Genomic DNA, 23,480 nt, shown 5'->3' on the forward strand with positions numbered 1-23,480 from the left:
CTTTTGATTGCGTAGCCTATTAAAGTCCTCATGAAATCAAAATCGATCTTATTTACTTTGTTAGCACACATTACAGGTCTTAGGGTGAACAATTGATCTGTGCAAGTTACAGTTTTTCTCAGTCGCTTTGGTACATTTCTCAGATCAGAATTGAAATTCTCAAAGCTGCCTGTTCAATCTTCACATCATTGTGTCACTTGTGCACATCAAAAAAGCAGTTTCTCATTTCTTTGAACAAGTTGCAAATGCTTGTGTACATCCATGCAAATGATTATGTACAATTCTCTGCTGTTTCCTACATTATCAGTTGCTTATGTCATGTTGATCAAAATGTATTATAGATGGGTCTCTGTTGAATAGTCTCACCCCACAACATTTAGGCATTAGTTCATAGCATAAGTCTTTCCATGCGAAATGGTCGAACAAGTTGTCATAAAATGTCAAGCATATTTCTATACATTTCCATTAGACGTTCACATTTCTACTTTTGTTTTTCTGTTTTTTTTTCTCTTTGTGCTATGCAGTGCTGTCTTTTCCTTTCTGTATCGCAATGACATGGTCTGTCAACAAATTACAGTACAAACAGTAAAAGCATAAATGTGAATCTTGTCCAGTCTCTTGCATTCAAACTCCCACATACACTAAGGTGTAACCTATACAATTTACAATAATTGTCATAAAAATTTTAGCCATATTTACATCAGAACATCCCTCCAGAGTACAGTTATATTGACAACATGACTAAGCAATTTGACTGTCTTATTCATACACAATGACACAAGGACTTGTCATTCTGATGGCACTGACATGTTCATTGACACAGATATTTACTTTTGACAGATGAACTAAGGATTTTGAGCAAGAGACTGGCTTTTGGAGGTAATCCATGGTGTTTTGCTATTTGTACGAATTGTTTTGAGAAATGCACTTATTGTTTTGCAAATGTCGAGAATGATTCGAGAAATGTACCAAAGCGACTGAGAAAAACTGTAATACACAGAAAAAAAAATTGTTTGCCGTAGTAATATTTAATCAAAATCTGAAAAGTAACTTCCGGTCTGGGGGCCCTATCTTGCACCCAGCGCAATTGACTTTGTACACCGACGCATGTGTCATTCCTATTTTGCACCCGCGCAAAGCGTGCTTTTCCCTCCACAGAAGCACGTCGCTAAACTAGTGAATGAACTTGCGCTACCTGGGCGGTTCAGCGCAAAAAAGGAGGCGTGTTCCGGCGCAAACAATCCCTGGTGCTATTTTGCTGTTCCATTAAACAATTGCGCCACTGACCAGAAAAAACCTAGTCTAAAGTCAGTGGCGCGTTGCGCGTTGTTCATTATGCTATTTTAAGGGCGCATGCTTGACCATAATGTATAGCGTGCACAACGCGCATACACTTTGCTCATGTAATCTACACAGATGCAACAGTTATTTTTGCAAATCATAAATTGTTACACTAAAAAAATATTAACACATGAGATGACGGAAATCATTGTGGTGTGCCACGAAGATGTGAAAAAATAGGCATAAATCTAGCTTACAAATGATTCAGGCTAATTGTAATAATTAAGGATAAGACCTGTTTGCCCAATAGTGGCAAGACATATATGTATATAAGGACATCTGACAAATTGGTTTGTCCGTCAAGAACCAGGAAAAAAAATCGACTGAAAAACTGAAAAAACTGAAAGACTGAAAAAAAAAAAGACTGTGAAATCACCTTTACCATAATGTACAACATTACAACTTCACTTCTCTGTCTTTCACTGCTCTTACAAGAACATCAGTCTCCTCGGCTGTGAACCGCTCCTGGCGTGCGCCTGGTAAATACGCCATAATAATAGCAATCCATAATGGAACTTGCGCACCTGCTTTTAAAGGGAATGTTGGATGACGCTCGGATTGGTTTATTCACGTTACGCCCAAACCACACCTATGAATAATGAAGCTACTTCAGACCAACCCATTTTAGATTTGCGCCGGGCGCAAGAGCCATTTATCCCGCAAGGAAAATAGCAACAGCACCGAGACCCGCCCACAAAGTTACTTGCGCTTCGCGCGTTGACACTTGCGTTTCAGATCGTTAAAATAGGGCCCTGTAAGGGCGTTTCCTTTTCGATACCGGCAGTTTGACGGCCACTCCCCTCCCACCGTTAGTCTGCTATGAGCGAGAGATGGAGAGGAGGAGCGCTGAAGTAAAACCCTGCCCTCTATTCAATATTCCGTTTCACTTGGAAATACGTCATAGCAACTTCCGGTTCACTGGGACTTTAAATACTTTCTTATAAACTTACATTGTTCGAAAATATTGATTTATAAAGACAACATGTTCCTAATTCTGAGTATCTGAATTTGATAATCCACCAAAGGAATTTACTACATTGTACTTTACTTTTTTCCCCGCCACTGATTGAATTTTCCAGCTATCCGTGTTTTCACTATAAGTTATACGCTATTACACATTTTCTGAAAGAGTACAGAATCTCTGGATTAAAAGACAGGTGAAGAAGAAGCAGAAACAACTGATAGAAGATTGCTTATGCAAATGTAAAATAGTGTGAAACATGAAACAGCATATAAATCCCAACTGACAAACGTTATAGAATGAAATGTTGAACTCATGAAAAGAAAACGACTGTGAAGCTTTGAGGGTGTTGATGCATGCAGATCTACTGCATATATTGCCCTGTCCAAATACCCACACTTGCGATCTTGGCCACTTGAGAGTGCGTGCACGCGACAGGAAGTAAGTACGCAAGACTGTCCCATGTCTTAAAAATGCCAAAGTGCACTGCCCTTAATGCACCGCTTCGGAGCAGTATTCAAAGCTAGGCGTATCCCATCATGCATTATGTTTAGGAACTCACGTGCCCTAGAGATGTCGAGGAAAACGTTCCACTGTAAGTTAAATTAATTGGATATATTGCATATAATTTGGTAGTAAAATATAAAGTGTTGCACATTTTATTGGTGCAAAGATAAGTAGGCAATGTGTATTTTGTACAACATTTGCAACTGCTTTTTATATCTTAATTAGAAGTACCACAATTTTTTAATTGTGTCTTGTGTTTGTTACATAGCGACTACTGAACAAGTTAAAACAAAAAACTAAAAGCCTGTAAACACTGTAAGTGTGTCCCGTCGGGTAATCAAAAGTTCTATACACACTTGCAGTCTTCTACTTGAACACTTGGGCTAACTACAGGAACTACGTCATGTAAGTAGACAAGTGGGAAAGTGCAAAGACCACAAGTGTGTGTATTGGGACAAGGCAATTGTTTTGATCATCTTTCTAAATCCGATCTGGACGTATAGTCTTATCACAAAAATTTGACTTTCTCAGCTTTTTGCTCAAAATGTTGCTTTTTTTTTATGAAACTCACCCACATTCAAGTGTTGATAAAGAATTATGCATGAAGCTGAATAAAATGTTTTTAAAATGGAAAGAGTTAAAGTGATGTTATAGTACAAAAAGTATCAAAAAAGAATACCTAAATAGGAACATAGTATACTTAAAGTGCAAAAAATATATAAACAGTAAACTACAAGTATAATGTTAAGGTTCACTTAAAGAAAACTTACAAGTAGCAATATAAAACTACTTGAAGTTATTTATTACCAAGCAGCATTGAAATAATACACTTACAAGTTTACTACTAGTACATTGATATTAGTATACTTACTACATAAGGCTATACGTAAGTATACTTGAACATTACTTCATAAAATCAACTTGAAGTATACTTTTTTTTCTCGTAAGGGATAACATGCACATGCAAACGACAGTTCAGGAAATTCAAATAAAACATCTTACCCAAATAAAAATAATTCTAAAATATGATACTAAAATCCTTAGATAATAATAACCTATTCAAAAATATTTTGAAAAGAAAAGAGAAGTGTTTTAAGTATGGGTTGATCATTTCTGTTTTTGGACTGCTATTGGAACAGCGAGAACTGAGTAACAACAAAAACATCAGCACCTGCCGTCTATAAACACTGCACTGGTCAAACAGGAAATTAAACTAGCTAAGTAAACTCAGGTAATGTTAACACCAGCTCTCACAGCAACACACACATCCAACAGTGAATTTACCCCTGTATGTCGGTGAACACTAAATAATACTCCCAAAGTTATACACTAAGCAAAGATTCACAGATTCTGCCTTTTTTGAATGGGTCTATTATTTAAACCATTTGGGAAAGCACAGGTCAGATAGAGCATTCTGTGCTTTGAGAATAACCTTGAAGAGACAGCATTGAGCTCCAAACATGTTGCCAATTATATCTGGTATCAAAGGTCACTGGCACACGGGGTAAAACAAAAAAATAGAAAGAGAGAGAGAAAAACAGACAGCGAATATGACATAAAAACAACACTGCCTGAGCTGCAAATCATTATTTTACCAGAGCATTTTTGCCATGTTGGTGTCATGAATAATGAGTCTGAGGAAGCGTGTTGGTCTGCAGGAGAGTATGGCCAGCTGTCTGATAGCAGTAACCACAGCCTCTATTAGATTATATAAATAGTCAGTTCACTAGAGACAAAGAGGGATTTAAAAGAAAAGGGAGAGGATAGAGAGGGGAAAGAGAGATTTCCATTTAATAGGGTGTTGCTAACAAGACCATTGTCCATTATTAATCCCTTATTGTGAAGTATACATGGGTCGTTTTCTTCAGCCTAACAGAGTAAACAATTAAACTGAAGGAGACAATGTATGTTTAATGACTCTTATGAGCAGAAATAAACATAACCCTAAAGAGGAAGATAAATCCTGCCTGCTAACCCTGACGGACATTATGTAGCTGTTTACACAGCGATTTTCAATGTTCAACATTTCATTTATAATGTGGATTACCGCCTGTGTGAAACACAATCTTATATTAGAGCTGTTAATAATTGGACACATATGGAAACACTTTCACTTTCAGCTCAAACATGATCTGTCTTGCATCAAACATGATTGATTGAATATTTAGGCTGACCTCTGCACCATCAACTTTGCTCAGGGCTCGTCATCTGCTCGTCACAAACATTTTCCATGACTATGCCTCTATTGTGCCCTTCGTTGCTTTCACAATGAAACCCACTGCCACAGAGGCTCTTTAAATGGCTGGGTCTCTTCAGATTGTCCAAGCCCATCCTCTTGTGAGCCGTGACCACCTGCAATTTGAATCTGCTTTATTCCATTTCTGCACCATATGTTTGTGTTAGCACAGCTGGCTTTCTATGGCTAGGGACGTTGCCGTCTTCTTCAAGTTGGGTCAAACCTCCTGAACCTCCAGCTGTATCTGAACTCCACAGTGCCCATCAACTACTGTCCTCATGTTACTACCGCCTCATCCTCAGGCCTGAAACAACCTGATATGTGACTTTTCATATCAAAACAACATGCTTTTTTTCTTCTTCCAGGGATCAAGGGATCCCTTTGTAACTGCACACCATCTGGGCCTAAATAGTTGAATATTCTGATAAGATAAAAACAATCACAAATATTTTGACAACCCGAAACAAACTTTATGATGTATACACTGTAAAAAAAAAAAAAAGTAGAAAAAGATTATATTAAGAGCATTTAGTATGATGAGCAACAATTAAACATATTATTAAACAGCAAGAATTTATAATGGTGATGGTTCGACTATAACTGGCTGCTGCCATGGGGACTTTTTGTTATAATATTCAGAATAATAGATGTTTTTAATAATAGTATTTTGTTGTAAAAGTTAGTGAGCGATTAGTGTTCTTCTTGGTGAAGTTTCTTCCATACTTCTGTAAATTAAAACAAGCATACAACTATATAACTTTTTTTATAGATTGCTCAAACTGATACACTAGTTAGTTAATGTTTGATGAACTTTAAGTTGATACAATTGTCCCATAAATTGAATATACTACAAAAAAATTCTTGAAGCATTTTGCCTCAAGTTTTTAATTTTCTTAACTTTTTATTATGAAACTGTAAAAAAAAAACAGTTTTTTTTTTTAAACCATTGTTAATCTATAAACAAAGGGAGAACGGCAATACAAATGTATTAATATTAGCTATTTTACTATATGATACATCCATTACCTGCTAAATATGGTCAAATTGGATTGACTTCCAACAAAACACTTCCTTCTTTATTTATATACGTTTTTTGTATTCAGCTTTGTTTTTCGCTGCTTTTCCAGCAAGCAATAGCCGTCATTTCCCTGTCTCGGTTATAGTCCGGCTATGAGTAACACACTTCTAGCCAAAATAACCTTGAATTTGGTTATATGTCGGACTCGTTTTTGCCAACATAACTTGCAAGATGTATGATATGCCATCATCATGTAAGCAAAATCAACAGTGAACGCATTTGGTTTCATTTCTTTGAAATTGATGATTAGTCTATTCTTGGGCAATGGTTAGACGTCTATCAAATTTGACAGTCCAAATTTTGCCTCGTTTTAGCCTAGCCGTCAGGGCTGTGTTTGGACGGCTATTAGACATCTTTCTAAACCAGCGGTCTCCAAACTCGGTCTTGGAGGGCCACTGTCCTGCAGAGTTTACTTCCAACCCCAAATAAACACACCTGAACCAGCTAATCAGTGTCTAGGCCCAAGTAAGACTCTTGCTGCGTCCCAATTCGCCTACTTATACTACGACCTAGAAGTATGTACTCTTTTTGTGAAGAAAAAGTACATACTTTTGAGTGTGTAGCAGAAGAGTATGCAAGCTTTGGGACATACTACTTCGTCATCTTTAACGGACTGTGTTGCTTAGTTCCGTGCATCCCATACCCGTTTAAACTGCCCTGTCAATCATCGTCACAGTTCAAGTCCTCCACATTCAGTATAATTTCCTACCGTATCAGAGAGAAATGTAGAGGCACGTTGAACTGCCATTCGCGGGTCTTTAATGCAGAGACTCCTCTAATGTGTTTGCAGTTTAAATATAATGATGCATTTAAAAGTTAATGGCCATTATCATTACAAGAGTTCACAATGCTGCTGCAGGTGAAATATAATGCGGATAATATTGAATAAATATCTTTTCGTCAGGTTAAATACTGATAATTGCTCACTCAAACCCCTTTATCTAATCCTCTTAACTGTCGGACTTGCATAACCGTCATGTGTGTCGTTTTTTAACACTTTTTATCCGCGTTTGTAGTCTCGCAATGGGTTGTGGGCAATATCAGCCGTTAGAGTGCGCATCGAATTCTGACCGGAAATAGTAGACCATCTGGGAATCTTTGGAATACTCTTTTCAACATACTACGATTTGGGACATACTAATTCTTTTTTCGAATACTATTTAGTACGGATTGTATGCGAATTGGGACGCAGCAACTAATTAGCTGGTTCAGGTGTGTTTAATTGGGGTTGGAGTTAAATTCTGCAGGACCAAGTTTGGAGACCCCTGTTCTAAAAGCAAAATTGCTTGCTTGGTTTTCTGCAATCCTATCAGAAAATTTCTCTTTGGTTATATAGTGACATGATGATATAGCAGAAGCCCCGTTTAAATTACCCGGAACAATTTGTACCAGGAACTTTTTTACAGGAACCCAGACCTGCTACTGTCTGCGTTTCCACTGTTGTCTAAAGTACCGTGAAGATTAGGCAAATTAGTCCAGAGACACGGGACTGCGCGCGACTGTTCCTGACTGCCCCAGTCAACGACGGACAGTAATCACTTTTGTGCGATACTGTCTGCAACAATAACAAGTATGGAGGAGTATTGGTTTACTAAAGATGTAATTAACAAAACGGCGGAAAAGAGACGAGCACTGATACTAAAGCATATTCTGAAAGCTCGTAAAGCTAGATTTAAAATAAGACAACGTATATTATTACGGACATTGACCGTGCGATTGCTGAGACAACGCGCGCCATCGGACAGAAAGAGCAAGACTGATATTTACTGAACGCAGAACGAACCTCGCAAGACTTTTAAAAATGCCAGTTGAAATAAAATGCTGCGTGGGCTCAACCAATCAGCATGTTCAGCGCCCAGGTCCCACCCCCAAAAGTTCCAGAACTTTGAAAAAGTACTACCTCGCGAGCAGGGCCGTTTGAAGGGGGAAATATTTACCCGGAACTTCATTTAGACCCTGGTTCCTGCGGTCGAAACGCACCGAGTACCACCCCAAAGTTCCTAGTTCCTGGGGAAAGTTCCTGCGGTGGAAACGCGGCTATAGTTGATTGGGTCAAAACTTCCAAGCAACTGCCATTGAGATGAATGGAAATGCTAGCAGATAGCTGTTTTCAGGTACCTCCTTGCATAGATCTTATGCGTCTTATATGTTAGTTGTTCATAGTGGAGCCTGATGCCAGACGGCGAGACTCACAATCGAAGATTGATGTCTCAGTGCTGGCTGGAGGGAGATGTGATATTTCCTTGCCTTGTTCAGGAGACGAAATGAAAATAAACACCATTGGGAGGTTAATAATGTGGACCAGTGCTGATAATCACAGGAAAAGGAACTGAGTATCACTTTTTCTGATTGAAATGTGAGGAAAAAAAGAATATAGTGCAAACAGAACCATGAGAATGGAAGATCATAGAGGTTGTGAAAGTGTCAGAAGAAAAGAAAAAAAAAAAAACAAGCTGGCATACCATTAGGAAAAAATTGTTCTAAATTTTTCCTATTAAAAAACTCCTTACTGGGAGTTGTTTTAAACTAGACATCTATAGTGAGTGGTCATCTTATCACACCAGCACCATGACAGCAGGGAGAAACAATGGCAAATGCAAACAATAAACTGCAGCCATCCATATATAACCGTGCACAGTATGATAGCGAAATTGTTGTTATCTTTTGTTGTTGATGTCAAAGGCATCTAATGACATCCTTGAAAACACAAGAAATGACCCAGAAAACAATAAATAATTACTTTGTTAAAACTTTGTTCGGGTTGCCACTTAATGTCCAATATTAAATCTGGGTCTTGAGGCGCTGGTTTAAAAAGTCAAAAGAAGCTTAAAAGAACTAAACTAAAAGAAATGTAAAAGCTGATAACAAAGTGAGAGGAGGCAAGACTCTAACAGATATCAGAAGAAAAAAATGTGTCTGCCTTTTGTGGAATAAACACAAGATTAGAGCCATCCATATGACACTCATTCCTCACAGCAAACAATAGGCACACTGAGGACAGTTAATTGAGCAACGATGGACCATTTGTGAAAACGTACAAAGAATCCTCCAAACGCAGCGAACATATCTTCAGACATGCGTGAGCTACGTTACATAACGGCTGACTTCTTGCACTCTCAGAGGCTTTGTTGGAGACATGTGGACCTCTTTAGCCCTTATCATGAATTGCTCATTGTTTGAATCAATCATACAGCCCTTGTCATCGTCCTGATGAAGGGAGTAGATCTAGAGCAAGGCCAGCACAAAGGGCTGTAATGTCAGCATAAGAGGACGGGAGGATGGGAACAAGGCCGTGGAGGCTGGAGAGAGGGATGAAAACATAGCAGGCTGCCAGAGAGTGTGTTACAGTGTGATGAAGAGAGCCGGCTCCAAAAACATCTGCTTGTTATTGAGGCCTTGAAATTGAGTCTACGCCATTGTTTTATTCCTTAAAAAGAACTGAAGGCGCAAAGCCTTGGTCGCAATGAAAGGGAGTACACAATGTTTCATAAAATAAACACACTGTTGCAGATGAAGGAATGCCACAAGTTCAAAAATGACTGGTATTACTATTCTTGGGAAATGTTGTCCTCACAACAGAGGGAATACCAGGTACAAAGAGAGAAAAAGACTTCCCTCACAGAAACCATTTTGCATATTAAGACATTGATTTCAGGTTTTTCTATTCATGTGGAGACAAATGTAGGCAAAACTTGACCCACGCTAAAACACACGGCTCAATTTTTTCAAATTATGCACTATCCTGTGCAGCCACAGCAGGCATGTTTAACTGTAAATTTAACTTGGCCTTTTTTTTACATTAAGCTCACTGCACCAAAATTCTCTCACACTGGCCCCAGGCAAGCAGGCCATCCTTATTGTTGAACTCTGACACACACACACACACACACACACATATGCACACACACACACACAGGCAAACAGTTGATAGCAAATTCTTACAGAGAACATAGAGTCCTCTCTGTTAAACATATTGCGAGAGTTAGTCACCTCTTAATCTCCGTGCAGGTGGTCAAATCCACTTGTGTGGAAACAGATGACTTTTTCGTTCTTTATTTATCATCCAGAAATACAGAAGGCTGACCACAGACAAAGACAACAGCCCCTGCGATTTGAGCAAATAAAACAAAGACATTCAATCGCACTCTTCAGAGATCCACAGAAGACTCAAATAGAAATCTCACATCTGCATATTGAAAAGTAACACTAGTCTGCATTGTCTAGAAATCAGCATGTAGGCGTGCCTCGTTTAGGACACATTAGCGTCACATTTGACAAAGTAAACATGTCCATTCTTCTATCATGCATTATCAGAGATCACATTACAAACATCCCGTCCCAGCGTCCTGGAGGATCGACTGAAAACACTGCACTGAAGGCACGATCCAGTCAGAAGGAGGCCACAGGTATAAACTACCACACGCAATGGTTTCTTACCACATTTAGAAGAATATTATTCATATACTCATGGAGCATCATGTACCAATTTCTGAGCATGTGAACAGGTGTTGACAGTGTTGGACTCATAGTCTGAACGAATGTGCCATAAGTGAGATAAATGAGCCCTCTACCTCCATTTACCCAAATGCTCTTTTGTTCTTTAAGCTCTCTGATGTACGAGGCACTTCATCTCTTTTCTCCAGCCGCACATCATTTGCTACAGACAGTGAGAGAGAGAGAGAGAGAGAGAGAGAGAGAGAGAGAGAGAGAGAGAGAGAGAGAGAGAGAGAGAGAGAGAGAGAGAGAGAGAGAGAGAGAGAGAGAGAGAGAGAGAGAGAGAGAGAGAAACTGCGGTTTCAAAATGGTGGAAAGGTGCTGTCAATTGAACATGCAAAAACAGATTTCATTAAGGAAATTTTTAAATGTTTAATGACAGTGAAGCTGTTACAAACAATAATGTACAGTATACAAAATAATAATAAAACATAGTTAAATGGGTCAATGACAAATAAGAAAAATTATATTTTTTTAAAGATAAAAATTGGTTTTATATTTTAAAAAATGGTTTTACAGCTTTTAAGACAGCATTAATTCATTATTAAACAAGATTTCTGATCTTACCACCCAGAAAATGTCAGGTGGTGTGACCATATATTCATTTAAAATAATATACATATACAATATGAATCATTGTAAAATGCATATCACATGGTAAATTCCCTTCCCCTTTTCTATGTATTGCCCTTTTAGTCCAATTCATATAAACAGACACTTTTCTATGTGTTCAGAACACAATTTTGTTTTTTAAATTATTTGTATACATTATATAATGGTTTACATTTATATTTCTTACTTGATTTTGCAATTGCAGTGGGAATTTATACTTTTAAATGTAAATTTGCTGGTCGCACCACATGACATTTTCGGTATTTGAAACACCACAACTCAAAAAGTCAATTGAATTTGAAAAAAATTAAAAGAGTATCTTATAAAGGAAATATTGTAGATCAATTTGATATGTGACATGTATTTATTTTTATTTTTTTTAGGAAAATAATGAATTCGGACACAAAAAATACATGTCATGTCATTGACCCAAATACATTGAAACTATTTAATACAATATAATTTTAAATATGTAAATATCATATATACATATATATATAACAGGTTTGGAATTTTGAATGTTTCTTATGCTCACCAAGGCTGCATTTATTTGACCAAAATACAGTGTAAAAAAAACACTAAACAAATATTATTTCAACCATAATATATTTATCTGATGGCAAAGCTGATTTTGCAGCATCATTACTCTAGTCTTCAGTGTCACATGATCGTTCAGAAATCATTCTAATATACTGATTTGATGTGCAAGAAACATTTCTTATTATTCTTATAATGTTGAAAGCAGTTGTGCTGCAGTTGTGCTGCTTAATATTATTTTTGTGGAAACCTTGATATATATTTTTCAGGATTATTTGATGAATAGAATGTTTATTTGAACAGCATTTATTTGAAATACAATAATTATAACTGTCCTTACTGTCACTTTTGATCAATTTAGCCCATCATTGCTGGTATTTTTTGTATTTTTAATTATTTATTTAGAACTGTATTTGCACAAAACAAAGCTTTTTGAATCAAGAAACTCAACTCAATGTTATATATCCTTAAAAAATGTTTAGGAAGGAATATCACTTTGTTTGGCTTGGCTGTAAATCTGCAAATAAAATAACAAACCGATGAGATGTGCTATATATTGTTGGAAACCAGCTGCTAAATAATCTCATTCTCAAAAAAAAAAAACTACTGTCACTCTACTAAATGTGGCTCATTTATCTGTGGCACTACTTTTAAATAATTACTCCTCAATGGAGTGTTGTTTGGTTACAATCTCAGAGATTGACAAGTTCATAATTACACATAATTCTGTGATAAAATCTTGTAAACAGACCTTCAGTGAAAATGACACGATCAAGGGTTGAATGAATGTGAGTCATTGTACATAAGTGAGTTTCAGAGCTCCACACCCTTCTGCTGAGGAAAAAAATAACTAATGTACAATAAATGTGCACTGACATGAAGTTACCTAGACAGATCTGAATGTCCATGGGGTGGAGCGGGAGTGTTTACCGCCTATGAGAACGACATCTAGGCTGGGAAAATTAGTGGGAGAAATGTGGCTGCACACCAGGAAAAACACTCCCCTACTGCTGAACATGAGAATAACAGACTATACAAAACAATTGAGTGTCTGTTTACTGTACATCACAATCTCAAGCAAGGATCAACTAGACAGACAGACAGACAGACAGACAGACAGACTAGATAGACAGATAGATAGATAGATAGATAGATAGATAGATAGATAGATAGATAGATAGATAGATAGATAGATAGATAGATAGATAGATAGATAGATAGATAGATAGATAGATAGATAGATAGATAGATAGATAGATAGATAGATAGATAGATAGATAGATAGATAGATAGATAGATAGATAGATAGATAGATAGATAGATAGATAGATAGATAGATAGATAGATAGATAGATAGATAGATAGATAGATAGATAGATAGATAGATAGATAGATAGATTCTATAATCAAATAGAGAGATGGACAGACAGACAGACAGACGTAGATAGATAGATAGATAGATAGATAGATAGATAGATAGATAGATAGATAGATAGATAGATAGATAGATAGATAGATAGATAGATAGATAGATAGATAGATAGATAGATAGATAGATAGATAGATAGATAGATAGATAGATAGATAGATAGATAGATAGATAGATAGATAGATAGATAGATAGATAGATAGATAGATAGATAGATAGATAGATAGATAGATAGATAGATAGATAGATAGATAGATAGATAGATAGATAGATAGATAGATAGATAGATAGATAGATAGATAGATTCTATAAACAAATAGACAGATGGACAGACAGACAGACAGACGTTGTTAAAAGTCCGTGCCCTAATATAGACTACATTACCCAGAATGCATGTTTTCATCTGTAGTTCTGATCGCTCGTGGCGCTCGTGGCGCCTTCACTTCCGTGTAGTCTGGGGCTATGAGAGCATTATTCACGGTGCAGAGAATGGCCATCCTCAGTTAATCCTGCGCTAGTCTTGTGTGTAGAAGTGCTGTGTGCGTCCTTAAGATGTAAGTACTATTTTTACATGAATGACGTACTTGTTGCAGAGTTATTCGCCCAGGTGACTAAGTTGTTGTACATGTGTTATATTATTGCTGCTGCCGCTACGGCGCTCCATAAGCACTCTTAAAGTGGCCATCTACTGTATATATTTAGTTATTGCCTTGTAAATAACTGCAAATATTATATTTAATGTGTAGTTCGCCTGTTGTGGCACCTTTTTTCACCATTTGGAGATTTATTGCATTTATGCAAGTTCATTTATAGAGTTAGAGCTCCCTCCAGTGGATCTTGGTTGTATTGCGGGTTGTTTCTTTATGCATCTGTATGTAACCATAGCCTACATGTTTACTAATATACATTTTATTGTATTTTGTTTCAGATAACCACACACATACACACACACACACCCACACAAATCCACCTATTTGTCATTTTAACACCTAAACCGCCATCATCTCCATGTACCTGACTCCTCTTCAATAAATTCTCAAATTGCACCATTGGATTTGCCTATTCCTTCTTACCGAGGAAGACTCAGTTGACGAGCAATCCAAAATCAGCTGCAGACGCACACAGTCTATTACAAGTGGTCCTTCGAGCCGGAGGTTTATTGGCTGAGTCAACAAAATGGCAACTCCACAAGATGAAGTTCCTCAGGAGGAGAGTCCAAAGCATAGTCCCCGTCCAAGAAGGAGCAGAAAGCTTCCGGGACATCTGGCGGAGTATGACCATGACTTACCTGATCCAGGGGAAACGGAGTCTTCAAGCGGCAGCAGTTCAGATGAACCTGAGAAGAGGAAGGAGACGAGAAAATGGAAGAGAATGGAGGCAGCGTGGGGCAGTGTACTGAAGACGATGAATGAGATGAAAATCACTATGAAGGAGACCAGTGGTACATTAACCAAGCGTGTGGAACAACTGGAGCGAGCATGCAATTCATGCAGTCCTCTCCCTACTCCGAGTGATGCTCAACAGCGAGATAGAGCCGCTTCGGTTCCTGCTCTACTTCAAACACCCCAGTATAGCAGTGACATGAGCTGCACCCATACTACTGAGCAACTACACGTCCTAGCACCAGCAGAGAGGCAGGACATTAGAACACCTGTGAACCTGTTAAGGCCAGTAGAACCTATTGCATCTTCACCACTACGACATGCAAATCCCATTCTCCATTCAGCACCAAATTCAGCTTCACTACCTCTAAGCCCTAGTATTCAACCTACTTCAAATCCTCAGACAGTGCTGCTGCCTTCTAACCCTGTACCTCAACCTGCGCTTTACCAACCGCCAGTGATACCGTCAGTACTGCAGCACAGGGTGAATACTGCATTTCAGCACACTGGTCAGTCTGCCCCTGGGACCGCGCCACAGCCTGTTCCCCCGTTGAGAATCCCTGCAGCCCCCCTTCCAGGGATTCAGCCAGTTCTACAACCTGTCAATCAAGCAGCCCAATCAGTACAGTTCGGGGGGCTTGAACCGAGTCAGTCTGACCCTCTATACAGTCAGAGATACCGACACCCGCAGCCTCCTGGCAGCTCCTCCCAGGTACTCTCTGCACGATCCCATGACTTCCCTGTAGTCTCAGCGTCATTGTATCGGCCACCGCCGGGGATATCAGCCCTACCAACCAATAGCCAGCTTTATGCCGCTCCACCTCCCGATCCAGCCCACTACTACTCTGCTGCTTATCCACCAGTCTCTGCCTACGCTTCACTGCCTGCTGCATATACTGCACAATACGCAGCACCTCCTGCAGCTGAAGCCACCCAGCCAAACCTGATGGAGATGATTTTAGCATCCTCATATGGCATCCCGAAGCCTAGACTGGTGACATTCAAATCAGGCAGAGAGTGTGACTTTGTATTACTGAAGAAAGGACTGGACAGCCTCCTTGGGCCACATGCTCATCTCACTGAGGAATATAAATATCACATTCTGATAGATCAGTTAGAGCATCCATGTGCGTTACAAGTGGCCAGACGTTATATCCATGACCGCACTCCTTACACTAGTGCAATGAGAGCTTTGGAGCAGAGATATGGGCAACCCAGGCAATTAGTACAGAGTGAACTAAGTGCTATACTTAATTGCTCTCCTATTAAGGCAGGTGATCCTCAAGCCTTTGAAGATTTCTCCCTGGCGGTGTCCAGCCTAGTGGGCCTCCTCAGTACAATGGACGATGTAGCAGCTAGTGAGCTCCAGTGTGGTTCACACGTAGACAGGTTACTCACTAAGCTTCAGCCTAGTTACAGAGACAGTTTTATCGAGCACTGCATCACACGTGGTATCATACGCACTGGCAGCAGTCGCACCTATAATATGTACGACTTCTCAGAGTGGCTCGAGCGCAAGTCCCAAGTTTTACAGCTATCACGGCAAGTCATTCAGCCACAGCCCTCAGACAGATCACGCCCAGAGAGGGGCAACAGCAGAGCCTCTGCAGGGTCCAGGGTACAGAGTAAGTCTACATCCATCTATTATGGCTCAGATCCAGCTCAAAACCACCCAAAGATAGACACCAAGGTGCATATTACTAATCCGTCTCCCTCCTCTAAGAAGAAGCCGTTTAAGCCATACTGCCCATACTGTGAAGGGACAGAGCATTACCTCAGTGGCTGTGTAGAGTTCAGAAAGCTAGACCTCAAAGCTGTAGCTGCTTGGATAAAGGAAAAATGCAAATGCTGGCGCTGTGGCCGTAAACATACCCCTGATCAGTGCACTCTTAAGAAAATGTGCAGCACCTGTGGAGAACAGCACTTATTAGTGCTTCACGACCTAGCTGAAGCGAAGAGGAGGGACCCGAATATCCTAACAGTGAGCACCAGCCGAGTGTTTCTGGCCCCTATCAGTCACTCTAGCCGTGTAATGCTTAAGGTTGTGCCTATCCAGTTACACCATCAAAGTAAATCTCTGGACACATATGCTCTCCTTGATGATGGCTCAGAGAAAACCATTATACTCCCTGCTGCTGTCAAGTTGTTAGGCTTAATTCAGGAGGAAGAAACTCTGTCCCTGCGTACCATTCGTCAAGATGTGATCCATATTAAAGGAGGATATGTCTCTTTCCAGTTGTCCCCAAAAGCCAAGCCGAAAACACGTTACAAGATCATACGTGCCTTTACCGCCCAACAGCTTAGCCTAGCTGAACAGTCATGCCCAGTGGAGCTCTTAAAGGAGAAGTATCATCACCTACAGAGAGTGCAGCTTGAAGGATTCGATCAGATACAGCCACTTTTGTTAATTGGCTCTGACAATGCTCACCTCATAACTCCTGTTTGTCCTATCCTGCGAGGCTCAGCACAAGGACCTGTCGCAGTCTGCACCAAGCTCGGCTGGGCCATCCAGGGTCCGTGCAGCAGTATGCCTACACAGCAGGGGGAGGCGCAATGCCTGAACATATCATGCCTTTCTCCTGCCATTGCCCTTCAACAGGATGTACAACGTCTGTGGCAACTAGATGCCCCCCTCTATCAACCTGTAAAGGAGGTCACCCGTTCAAAGGAGGACAGAGAGGCCATAGCCATGTTAGAGGCCAAAACCATCAGAGTACCTGTGGATGGTGTAGAGCGATACGCTACCCCCCTGCTCAGGAAAAAGGACTTCCCACAGATGCATGTCTCCTCTGAAGTAGTTAAAGGCCTTCTGAGGTCCACTGAGCGTAAGCTAACTAGGAATCCTGACCTGGCACTCAAGTATAATCAGGAAATCAAGAGGTTGATAGACTCTGGTTATGTGGTAAAGCTGACTCCCGAAGAGATTCATAGATCTGCTGAATCTTGGTATGTACCACACCACATTGTACATCATAACAATAAAGCTCGGGTGGTCTTTAACTGCTCCTTTGAGTTCCAGGGGACCTTTCTTAACCACTACCTCCTGCCAGGACCCTCCCTTGGGCCTACACTGCTTGGTGTCCTCCTGCGTTTCCGTCAGTACCCTGTAGCAGTGAGCGGCGATATAAAGGCCATGTTTCACCAGATCCGCCTGCTCCCTGAAGACTGCCCCCTGCTGCGGTTCTTATGGAGAGACTGTGAAACTGAGAGGCCTCCAGATGTATATGAGTGGAGAGTCCTGCCCTTTGGGACAACGTGTAGTCCCTGCTGTGCTACCTTTGCACTTCAGAGCCACGTAAGGGAGCACAGAGATTCCTATAAAGACATCTACGACTCTGTCCACACAGCTTTCTACGTGGACAACTGCCTGCAGTCCCTTTTTGACCCACAAGAGGCCAAACTGCTCATTGACAGAATGAGAGAGCTGCTTAGTCAAGGTGGATTTGAGATACGCCAGTGGGCCAGCAACATCCCTGAAGTGGTCGCTCATCTGCCAGGTACGGCCAGATCAGATAGCTGTGAACTGTGGCTAAACTTTAAAAGCCTTGATCCTCAGGAGTCAACCCTGGGCCTCAGTTGGCACTGTACTACTGACGTCCTGGGATACAAGCACCGCCCTGTCACCTACACAACTGTGACGCTGCGCAATGTGTATAAAGTACTGGCCAGTCAGTACGACCCACTGGGTTATATCTGCCCCTACACTACAAGAGCGAAGCTCATCGTGCAGGCCCTGTGGAGCACAGAGAGAGGATGGGACGAGCCCATAGAAGGAAACCTACTTCAGTCCTGGCTTGAATGGGAAAAGGAATTGCCTTATCTCCAGTGTATCACCATCCCTCGATGTTATGCTCCCACTCACAACAGCAACAGTACGACATATGAGGCTCACATCTTCTGTGACGCCTCAGAGAAGGCGTATGGGGCCGTGGCCTATCTCAGAGTCATAGAGCAGCAGGCTCACATCTACACCTCATTCGTCATGGCACGCTCCAGAGTAGCACCCCGCAAGCAGGTGTCGATACCCCGGCTGGAGTTGTGTGCTGCTCTCACTGGAGCCCAACTGACCAAGGTACTCCAAACTGAGCTCTCACTACCCCTTCACTCAGTCTACCTGTGGACAGATTCCACTACAGTGCTTCAGTGGATCCAGTCCAGCTCCTGCAGGTACAAAGTTTTTGTGGGGACTCGGATCTGTGAGATACAGGAGCTGACCTCTCCGGAACAGTGGGGGTATGTGAACTCTTACGATAATCCCGCCGATGACATCACGAGAGGGAAATCACTGTCAGAGCTCACGGTCTCTAGCCGGTGGTCGCAGGGCCCACACTTTCTCACACAGACTCCTGACACCTGGCCGAAGCCCCCGACAGAGTTCTCTGAATGTGGCAGTGAAGAACTCAGAAAGACTGCCTTCTGTGGCCTTACAAATGTATCACCAAGTCTGCCAGATCCAGCACAGTACACATCTTTGGATGACTTAATTCTGGCCACTCACCAATCCCTGCAGGGGGCGGCTACCACCTCCTACACTGCAAGTGAGTGCCTGGAGGCAAAGACCCAGCTGCTTCAATCTGCACAGAGGGACAGCTTCCCAGAGGAGGTCCAAGCCTTACAAGCAGGTAACTCTGTTCGCCAGAGCAGTCGTCTCAGCGCCCTTTCCCCTGAGTATGACAGCTTCAGTGGACTAGTCAGAGTGGGAGGCCGTCTGCGTCAAGCTACAGATGTAGACCCTGACAGCATCCACCCAGTTGTGTTATCACCTGATCACCCTCTGACTCAGCTCATCATAAAGCACTATGACGTTCAGCTGTTTCACCCTGGTGCAGAGAGACTCTATGCAGAGTTACGCCGCACTTACTGGATCCTCAGAGGTCGCCAGGCCATTAAGAAGCATCAGTATCGGTGTGTGGACTGCAGGAGATGGCGCGCCTCACCCTCTACACCAAAGATGGCTGACCTTCCTTCATCTCGGCTGAGACTCTACAAACCGCCCTTCTGGTCTACAGGAATGGACTGTTTTGGACCATACCTGATTAAGATTGGGCGTAGGAGAGAGAAACGCTGGGGAATCCTCTACAAATGCCTCACCACTAGATGTGTCCACATAGAACTCATCCCCAGCCTTGACACTGACTCTTTCTTAATGTCATTACGCAGGTTTATCGCACGCCGGGGGAAGCCGTATGAGCTGTGGTCCGACCGGGGCACCAATTTCAGGGGCGGCCACAAAGAACTACAGAGCGCTTTTGATAGCATGGCACCGGAGTTGCAGCAGCAACTGGCGAAGCAGACTATCAACTTCCACTTCAACCCACCATACTCTCCTCATTTCGGGGGAGCTTGGGAGAGGGAAATCCGATCCATTAAGTCAGCCCTGCAATGCGTCCTTAAAGACCAAGTTGTTGCAGAGGAAGTGCTCCTAACAGCTCTCATAGAAGTTGAAGGGCTCCTTAATTCTAAACCTCTCGGATATGCCTCCTCTGATGTGGCTGATCCAGACCACATCACGCCAAACCTGTTGCTCATGGGGCGGCGCGACGCTGCATTACCACAGGCAGTGTACGGTCCTCATGATGCCCTTTCCAACAGAAGATGGAAACACAGCCAGTTGATCAGTGATCATTTCTGGAAACGCTTTGTCCAGAACTACCTTCCAGGGCTTCAGCTGAGACAAAAATGGAGGAAATCCTCTGATAATGCTACTGCGGGACAAATTGTGATGATCATTGACTCCAACCTTCCCAGAGGGCTTTGGCCTGATGGGACCATCACCAAGGTTTTCCCAGGGACAGATGGCGTGGTTCGAGCTGCGGAAGTGAAGGTTAAAGACAGCATCTACGTTCGCCCGGTAACCAAACTGGTGGAACTCCCTGAAATGCCTGAAGATTTAAGCAGCACATCTTCGAACTAGTTGACTTTTGAATGAGTGTATTTGCCAGGCAAATACAGGGGCGGCTGTTAAAAGTCCGTGCCCTAATATAGACTACATTACCCAGAATGCATGTTTTCATCTGTAGTTCTGATCGCTCGTGGCGCTCGTGGCGCCTTCACTTCCGTGTAGTCTGGGGCTATGAGAGCATTATTCACGGTGCAGAGAATGGCCATCCTCAGTTAATCCTGCGCTAGTCTTGTGTGTAGAAGTGCTGTGTGCGTCCTTAAGATGTAAGTACTATTTTTACATGAATGACGTACTTGTTGCAGAGTTATTCGCCCAGGTGACTAAGTTGTTGTACATGTGTTATATTATTGCTGCTGCCGCTACGGCGCTCCATAAGCACTCTTAAAGTGGCCATCTACTGTATATATTTAGTTATTGCCTTGTAAATAACTGCAAATATTATATTTAATGTGTAGTTCGCCTGTTGTGGCACCTTTTTTCACCATTTGGAGATTTATTGCATTTATGCAAGTTCATTTATAGAGTTAGAGCTCCCTCCAGTGGATCTTGGTTGTATTGCGGGTTGTTTCTTTATGCATCTGTATGTAACCATAGCCTACATGTTTACTAATATACATTTTATTGTATTTTGTTTCAGATAACCACACACATACACACACACACACCCACACAAATCCACCTATTTGTCATTTTAACACCTAAACCGCCATCATCTCCATGTACCTGACTCCTCTTCAATAAATTCTCAAATTGCACCATTGGATTTGCCTATTCCTTCTTACCGAGGAAGACTCAGTTGACGAGCAATCCAAAATCAGCTGCAGACGCACACAGTCTATTACAGACGTAGATAGATAGATAGATAGATAGATAGATAGATAGATAGATAGATAGATAGATAGATAGATAGATAGATAGATAGATAGATAGATAGATAGATAGATAGATAGATAGATAGATAGATAGATAGATAGATAGATAGATAGATAGATAGATAGATAGATAGATAGATAGATAGATAGATAGATAGATAGATAGATAGATTCTATAAACAAATAGAGAGATGGACAGACAGACAGACAGACGTAGATAGATAGATAGATAGATAGATAGATAGATAGATAGATAGATAGATAGATAGATAGATAGATAGATAGATAGATAGATAGATAGATAGATAGATAGATAGATAGATAGATAGATAGATAGATAGATAGATAGATAGATAGATAGATAGATAGATGCCATTCCATTTAAAAATATGAGTACTATCTTGTAATTGTTCATGCACCTGTGCACACATTTGGCCATTTTCCTCTCCTAAGACTCATCTAATGTTTTGTAACAATCACCCACACAACATGAGGGAGTACAATAAGAAATTATTTTAGAATTAATTGATTCAGGATGTTGAATAATGTCTTAAACAGCTCCAGTTATGCAAAAGTCTATTAACACAATTGAAACTTACAATTTATGTCCATTTAGGCACTGTGCTAATGCCAGCCTGCCAGTCCTGGCCCAGCCTGAGAACAGTTTGTGGTCTGTAGAAATTGCTTATAGCAGACTGTGTGCATTCAGCACTCTACGGCCAGGACACAACCTTTCAGGATAGACAGGGCACTTCCTGCCCAGAAGGCGGCAAAGATTAGGAATATAACTGGACAGATTTATTGATTTCAAAAAAATATCTTAACGTTTTAATCCAAATCAATGTTATCATTCTGGTGCGTAGAGACAAATACTGGCTTGATCTGATCTCTGCTCTATACTCTATCATATTTTGGATTAACACTGATTACATTTGTAAATGGTCATAAGAGTAAAATGTCTGATCTAACAGGCTGCAGAAATGAACAGCCCCCCAAATGAGTAATTCAAATAAAAAAGAGATGATGATAAATCTATTCTGTCCTTTAAGAGATACTAAACAAGGCCTGTTAAAATATTAAATTGATTTCGCAGTCAAAGATTATTTCCCCCAGGCACACTGTAAGTCGAGCTGTTCATACCTGTGTAATGTTTTTCCCCATCAGGAGTGAGTGCTCTCAGTTAAAAAATGAAAACTTCCACAGGCCCCCCCATATGGGTCATATTCATGTCATCCAGCAGATCAGTCACAGAAGAAAAGAAACACTCCACCCACTGAAAATTGCAAAATATCCATCACATCTCCCATCTTGCTCTGGGCCCCTTTATTCAAAGCACAATACTGGCTCTTGAACTTTTCCAGGTGTTGTTTCATGTCATCTTGGAAATGCCAACACAAGCCCTCACTAAGTATAATATTCTAACAAATCGATCAATAATAGTCATCATACACTTAATGATGAAAAAAAAAAAACTTTGCATACAATGTGTTTTGGGGGAACCTCAAATATAAATATATATCATTTTTCATAGGAATGATGTTAAATTATTTTGTCACCCCAACAGATGTAAACATATGCACCTGATGCACTGATGAAAAATATTTTTCATAAATAAATACTCATATTCTGCTTTGAAATTCACAGTAATTTGTGTTTACCAAGCAAAATAATGGTTATGGCCAAACTCCAAAAGATCCTTCTTTATTTTTAAGATTCATCAGCACTCACAACTGTGGAACATATAGTCTCAGAGAAATGCACACACAATGGGCCTCATTCATGAAATGTTCGTAAATATACGAGCAAATTTGCGTGTAAAATTGACCTTTACGAAAACTCTCCTCCAGATTCACAAACGCTTCGACTTCGTATACCACGGATTCGTTAGTTAAACGCATAGACATACATAATAAAGGCTAGATGTCTCGTCCGCGCTGCTGGCCAATGGAGGTCGACGGCCACACCTGGCGGCCATCTTGTCACAGTCAGCTCGCTCACTCGTAACATTGTGTTTTAATGGTGCATGTACTTTTTAAATAACCATAACTTGCTCAATTTTCTACCGGTTTTCAAACGGTTTGGTTTGTTATAAACGTCAGAGAGTTAGTAGTTATGACACTGCATGCTTA

Source organism: Gobio gobio (assembly GCF_949357685.1).
Source record: "Gobio gobio genome assembly, chromosome: 6".
NCBI classification, from domain to species: domain Eukaryota; kingdom Metazoa; phylum Chordata; class Actinopteri; order Cypriniformes; family Gobionidae; genus Gobio; species Gobio gobio.